This window comes from Megalops cyprinoides, chromosome 14 (genome assembly GCF_013368585.1).
Source record: "Megalops cyprinoides isolate fMegCyp1 chromosome 14, fMegCyp1.pri, whole genome shotgun sequence".
In the NCBI taxonomy this organism is placed as follows: Eukaryota; Metazoa; Chordata; class Actinopteri; order Elopiformes; family Megalopidae; genus Megalops; species Megalops cyprinoides.
In genome coordinates, this window is record NC_050596.1 from 32,671,829 (window position 1) to 32,679,440 (window position 7,612).

Consider the following 7,612-nt stretch of genomic DNA (forward strand, 5'->3'; position numbering starts at 1 on the left):
TTGCAGGAGCTCGCCGGCGCAGCCGCCTGTTTCTGCTGTGGGTTTTAAATGGTTCAGCGGTCGGTGATGCAGGCTATTAAAACGCGCGTGGGCGGAACATTCAATCAATTATTAATCACGGTCCGCTCATTCGCTTTCATCTGCAGCGGCTAAGCCTCGCAAAGCGAACGCTTTCAGGTAGGCGTCATCTATTCAGAGCGCTTTCTGCGGCCACCTCGCATTCATTCCACATCACCCCTTTGCTTAAGTTTTGTTTCCCTTTCTTTCTTTGTAACGTTGTTGAGAATGGAGCCACCACACCTGCGTGTAAAACCCCAGCTCCGTTCCCACCTGTAGCGTTACAGCCCCGTACTTATTCAGAAGTGAGGCACAGCCCTGCGGATAGGGCGTGAGGAAAACAAAGATAATCAAAATCTCGCATCTTTTGAGTTACAGTCACCGTTCGAACCACAGCGACTTGACGCGCATTCCGGGGGCTGCTAAGATCAAACCGTTGACGGTCTTTGGTAAGTTAATCGGCGAAGCGCTCTGTCGCTGGTAGGAGAGTGCCGGTGGACACAGAGCCAGCGCAGCGGTCCGAGCGTTAGGGAAGCTTTTCAGTGGCGAGTGATGCTGCACATTCTCCTCTCCTGTTGCCTGGCAACCTGACATCACAGCCCCCACCCTCCCCTCACTCCCTCTCCCTCTCTCCCTATGTGGCCGATCAGCTGTTTCTTCTTCGGTTGGAATGTGCTGCTTCCCAGAGTGCTCTTTGATCATGTGGACAGGCCCCGCCCCACCCCCTTCCCCCACATTTTTTGTGCAGACGCTTCAATCAAGAATCATTGATGGAACACACACACACACACATATATATATATATATATATATATATATATATGTATGTATATATATAAAACAATGCAATGCATCTATGATCATAATGGGTGTGTGTGTTTGTCTGTGTGCATACAGTATATACGGTATAAATGTTCACCAATGTAAATATAACAATGCAATGCTCTGCAATGTAAATAGAACAAATATATTTATGATGATGATAGGTGTGTGTGTGTGTGTGTGTGTGCGTGCGTGTGTGTGAATGACTCAACATTGTGCCTGTCCCGGGCTGAATTTCTCCCTCTTTTTGAAGTGTCCCGGCGAGAGCCCTGCATGTGGTCAGCACCTGGTGTGATCGGGCCCGTCTGCGCGTGTGAGTCAGTGAGGCATGAACCGGGTCCGGCGGGCTGGCTCCTCCAGGAGTGGGGGATCCCAGATCTCCCGGTGGTTCTCTCCCCCGGGGGGGGGGGGGCACGAGGGGGGGGGGCGTGGAAGGGGTGCCAGGGTCACATTCAGCCACACTCCACTGCCCTGCTGTCACCGGGAGCGCAGCAGATGACACCGGCTCCGCCGCGCTGCTCCCCCACAGCCGCGGGGCGTGTTTTTTAGGCATGAGCCGTTTCTGCAGGGAGGGTGCAGGCCCAGCAGAAAGCCTCCTCATTTCTCTTTACATCGCAGTTGCTTTAGCAGATGGTCGCATCCACAGCCACTTACACAGGTTTTTTTTCTCTGTCGTTTTACATTTTGTCTATTTATACAGCTGCATATTTACTGAGGCAAATTCGGGTTAAGTACCTCGCCCAAGGGTGCAACAGCAGTGCCCCATCAGGGAATTGAACTGGCAAAGCCCTGCTTCTTAGCCCTGTGCTGTACGACACTACAGCTGTGTATTTCTAAGCTGTAGCTTTTTCTGATTTGAGCTGTTCTAGGATTTGTGAGAGCTAATAATTAGCCTCATGCTTAACGTGCTTAATGGAAGTCTTGTTAGGATGCTCTTGCTGGTTCTATGCGCTTGCAATTCAGGCATCAATAAATCTTTTAATGAAAGAATGATGGGGTTAAATGTAAATCTGCAGACAGAAAGGTTCAGAGGGGTTCCTGGAATTCCCCAGCCAGACAGGAGGCAGCTGTGGTCTGCAAGCAGAACCCAGGAGGTCACCTGGGTCAAATGGCAACTGAGGAGATACACTCTCAAGGGAATTAGTAAGCCCACCACACACACACACACACACACAGTACAAAAAAACACCCGTGAGCATAGACACACCAGCACATGCATACCCATTGTACCCACACACAGACACACACACACACACACAGACATGCTTGTACATATATACATGCCCACACATCTGTACAGATACACACACATATCTTCATATTTACACACAAACATTTGTGCACCGAATTACACAGACATTAAAGCAAATAAGCACATGCACACACTCAAACACACAAACACATACGTGTGCACATAAACACACCCACCCAAACACATACTCATACAAACAGAAACACATCCATGCACACACAGTCATACACACATGCATGCTTACACACACACAGTCATAAACACACACAAACACACCCACCCAAACACACACTCATACAAACAGAAACACATCCATGCACACACAGTCATACACACATGCATGCTTACACACACACAGTCATACACACACATAAACACACAGTTGCCTGGTGCCCTCACCAATTACTTAAGCCAGGTTGGCTGAAAATTCCTCTGTAATCAAGTGGAAGGGAATTCCCCCTTAATTATGTCCTGCGGAGAGACTCAGCCAAGCTGCAGAATTTACCCTCATTAACAATATCACTGAGACGTCACATATTTCGCTGCGAGGCCAGCTCAGTGAATCCCAGGCTAAACTAGCAGAACAGCGGAACATTGGCTGTGAGGAGTTCTGATGCCAGGCACCCTCTGCCCTCTCCCCGCCTGTATAACTAGTCTGCACAGAGGAAAAAGAGCTAAGGTCACGTGGATTGATTATTGATGTCTAAAGCTCCTAAATATTCACTATTAACCAGTTCACCAAAAGATAATGAAGTTTTCCTACTGAATAAAAAGCATGACAAATGGTTACTGTCGACCTAAAGTGGTTCTGCTGATGCTAAATCAAGTAAAGGAGATTAAGAGCATTTTGCTAAAAATGTTCTCCTGTTGTATATAAAGCTAAATGCTAATTTACTGGAGAGGTAGAAAGAAAATGGACTTTATTGTGTTCTACGGGAAGTGTAACAGATACATTTTAATTTCACATTTCCAATTTGTGAGATGATGGGCTGTCCTGAATGCTGAATTGTGAAATTAAACGTTTACGATCGCCATTTGAGCCTTTGGCTTTATTGCCCTTGGTAATCAATAAGCACAACAGATGCTTACCACAAAGGCAGTGGTCAGGCTATCAATAGTGGATGATGCCCCTCTGGGAACCATAGCTCGGGATAATAGCAGGGTGTTTTTACAGGCTGGGATCCATTTCCTTCACAGGACCCCAAATGGCTCAGATTTCCTTTGAGTCCAATTCTCTCAAATAATTAAGACTGCATTATATGTGTCAAATTCATAATAAATATGACACATCTAATATTTAAAGGGGTTCAGTGGAGATTTAAAGGGGTTCAGTGGAGACTCTGTCTGACCTGCTGATGTATGGCTTGCACTTACTGTACGTAATTTAGGTATGTGTGTCTGTGCTGTAATTTATTGCGAAAAAAAAAAAAACCTCACTCCCTCAATCTGGCCACCTAATCAACCCCTCAGAGCTGATTAGCTGCATGTGTCCTGTCTAATAGCTTTACTTACTCGCTTTGATTGCCCAGGTGGCCACCGCAAATCAGAATTGAGCTGACCTTCCTGGTTAAATAAAGGTTAATGAATGAATGAGTAGGTGATTGAGTAAGTGAGTGAGTGAGTGAGTGAGTGAGTGAATGAGTGAAATGGTGTGGATGAGAGCATGTCTATATCTGTGGGTGAGTTTGTGTCTGCTGGTAGTCTGTTTCAGCAGGTTATGTAATATGCAGTACAAAGTGGTCAGGGTCATTTGTTTCAATTGTCTATTTCTGTGGTGGTCAGATATATATCATATGTACATTCATTTTTAAAGGGCAACTAGTCTGTTCTGGCTAATATCATCAGCAGTTTACTGTACAATGCCATCTAAAATGAGAATGTAAAGGCCATGTGAATAACAAAGCTATCTGAAAAGGAATTGATCGCAAACCATGGCCCTTACCCAGGGTGACCCATACCCAGAGGTTAACACTGACTGATCAGAGCTATAGAGAGTACAGATGAAATGCCAGTGTCTGAGCAGAGAGAGAGCTGGCAGGGCACGGGGTCTTCTGAGCACATGGACTTTGCCTGCACCTGCAGATAGGCATGTACATCAATGCATGGACCTGCATGCGCAAGCACACATCCAGTGCAGTGTTTGTGTGAAACATTTTCCAAGACAGGCGCAATATCACAACTCTGATTGGTGTTCAGTGGATGTGTGGATGCTGATTGGTGTTCAGTGGATGTGTGGATGATGACTGGTGTTCAGTGGATGTGTGGATGCTGATTAGTGTTCAGTGGATGTGTAGATGCTGATTAGTGTTCAGTGGATGTGTGGATGTGTTTGAGTTGCATGCTATAGAAAGGTCTGTGTGACGAAATGAATGGAGCTTTATGCAGTTTTTTCCTGAAGCATTGTGGGTCATTCCAAAACACAGTACCTGCAGTCCTGCACTTGTTAGCATATGCTCCGGATTACCACAGGCCTCTGACGCTGCCATCTGCAGTGGTTTGGGTCATGCTTAGGACACGGTCAGTCATGCATAACAGCGCACGGCCTTGCTATTCCCCCGCTTCCTAAAAAGGCCACAGTGCCTTCAGGCTGTGGTTCCAGCCAGGCACTTACCCACCTGACTCAGCTGGTCATTGTATTAAATGAACCAGTTCAGCTTCCTTCCTCAGGTCAGAGAGAGAGGCACACGATGACAGAGAGCTTCAGTCCTCCCTGACCAGAGATGAGCAGCCCTGGCGGGACCTCGTTTTCTCTCTGCAGAGTATACTTTGCATGGTAAAATGAACACTTGACATCCCCCCTTCTGCACGCTCTGAGCTGAGCTTCTGACTCTGTGGTTCAGAGCCGGTGCACAGCAGAGTGGAAGCCGTTTCAGTCTGAGTAACAGATGGTCATCACATCAACCTTGTGTTCAGTCTGATTCCAGCTCAGTGATTAGGAAGGCTTTTAGCAGAGCAACAGGATGGCACCAGAAATATATTGCACTCTCAGATATTTAAAATATCTTTACCTGACTCACTAGCAAGGAGAATCTGCAGGAAGTGCAATTACTCCACCACAAATCACTTCCTGTTTATTAATTATAGTACCAATGTAGAACCTGCTTTTTATGGTAACCACCCTCTTGATTGAATGAGAGAAACAGTTATGAATCTAATATTTCTCCTTCCTTCCTTAAGCTGTTATGAGGAAGTATAGCGAATTCACACTCAAGCATGCATGTAATGAGTTCACAGCCAGACACTCCTTTAAATGACAGCTTGCTTTCATGAGTGCAAAGGATCTAAGGTCTAGAGAAACTGTAAGTGTGAGAGTCCAGCATGTCTGACAGAACTGGATAAGGTTTTTTTTTTTCTTTGCTGGAGGACAATGAATGGCCTAAAAAAGCTGGCCCCGTAGGGCACGGAGGCTGATGTATCCACCAGCGTCCTCCTCCCAGCAGGGCGGAGACCTCCCCAGGCTGTCCTCACTCTTGCACACGTCTCCCAGCCTCACGCTGCCACCACTTCCCTGCAGCGCTGCACATCGCCAGGCGTGTGGACCTTCAAGATCAAATCGGGTATAACGGCTGTGAGTTAGTTGTGATTCAGAAACAAGACGGGGGGGGGGGGGGTGCTGTTAGCACACCCAAAGCACCCAGCTGGCCGCTAAACGAACAAAGCCCTTTTCCGGGTAAGGGTGCGGGGTGCACCTAATTCCAGAACCCCTTTCATAGCCCGGCGTTCTTCCGGGTCCACAGAACCATCTGCACGAAAGACGGGTGGGTGTGGCATGAGGAGAACACGCCCACGGGTTATCCTCCACCATTCAGCCTCCCTCTCTGTGCTGTTTAGCCGTACTGTCCTGAGCGGAGCAGGAGAGGTGAGGCATGACTGTACAGTAATGTGGCCCCGAGCACAGCGGCGGAGACCCGCACGCTACCGGCAAGCAGCTGGAGACTGCATCCGCTGTGTCCGCTCGGTCTTCTGCTGGATAACAATTAGATGCTAATTGATTCACCACTGAGGGCATGGAACAAACTAGCCATTAAAAACCTTGTGCAATTGTGTGAAATGCCTACAGATAAACAATACAAATGATATCTGACAGCAGAGTGAACATACTCTCTGCGAAGAAACTGAAACACTCTAAGAAATGCGCATTTTGATATGAAGCGCATTTCCATAACTATCAGATTTAACACGATTAATATGCAATGCACCTCTTTCTGTACTTTGTACCCTAGCTATACCTAATTGAGTACATATGTATATCTAGACCAAGTAATTTATCATGCATATATATATATATATATATATATATATACTTGGTAAATGGATATTAACTGAATGCACGTGTATATCTGTGTAATGTACAGGCAAGTATATAGATAGAACTATCCTGTATGAAGGCCATTAAACTATTAATATGTAATTCAGGCATTTGCTCACCTTATCTGTACATTGTGAAACATTGTGTTCTGCATAAACACTGTAGTCATATTAAATACAAGACTGTCCTGTAGCTCTGAAGGCAAACAGATGGCAGGCTTACCAAAGGTTTACAAAAGGCTACAGAAACTAACTCAGATACATACATGTAAATGGTCTCAACATGATGGATTACAACATGAAAACACTGTATTTTAGCAGATCATCCAATGAGTTGCTAAATAATGCAATGTCACTGCCTCTGGTACGTATGAGCCCTTAAATAGCTATGTAGAAATAAGAGGTGTGATATATATCAGGAATAAATGCATTTCAAATGGAAGCTCGTGTTCCTATACTCTTGCTAGCAGTTCCTTGTGCTGAAAGACATTGTCCTTGACCCTATTCAGCAATGTGTGAAAGAGCAGCATAAGCATTAGGAGGTTTGCGCAGTGCAATTGTTCTGGGAGGTTAGCAAGGTCGGGAGATAAGTAAATCTCCACTAATCCATTTCGCAGAGCTGCAAAATTCAGCTCACCCTTGGAGGACAAATTCGACTCTGACGTCTCACTTCTCGCAACACAGTCTCATTCATTCACACAGACACGGCGCTCTGGCTGTGCCTCTGCCCTGTCTCTGACGTCCCACAGACACGGCGCTCTGGCTGCGCCTCGGCCCTGTCTCTGACGTCCCACAGACACGGCGCTCTGGCTGCGCCTCGGCCCTGTCTCTGACGTCCCACAGACACGGCGCTCTGGCTGCGCCTCGGCCCTGTCTCTGACGTCCCACAGAGACGGCGCTCTGGCTGCGCCTCGGCCCTGTCTCTGACATCCCACAGACACGGCGCTCTGGCTGCGAGTCGGACCAGGCCCCGCAGCGAGTCGGAATGGTCCCCGCAGCGAGTCGGACCGGTCCCCGCAGCGAGTCGGACCGGTCCCTGCAGCGAGTCGGACCGGTCCCTGCAGCGAGTTGGATCAGAGCTGCCATCTTGTAGGAACGGTGGCGTTTCGCCTCAGGCTGAGGAACAGTGAGACATGCCTGAGAGCCCTGCTCTGCCATGTGGGTCACATGACC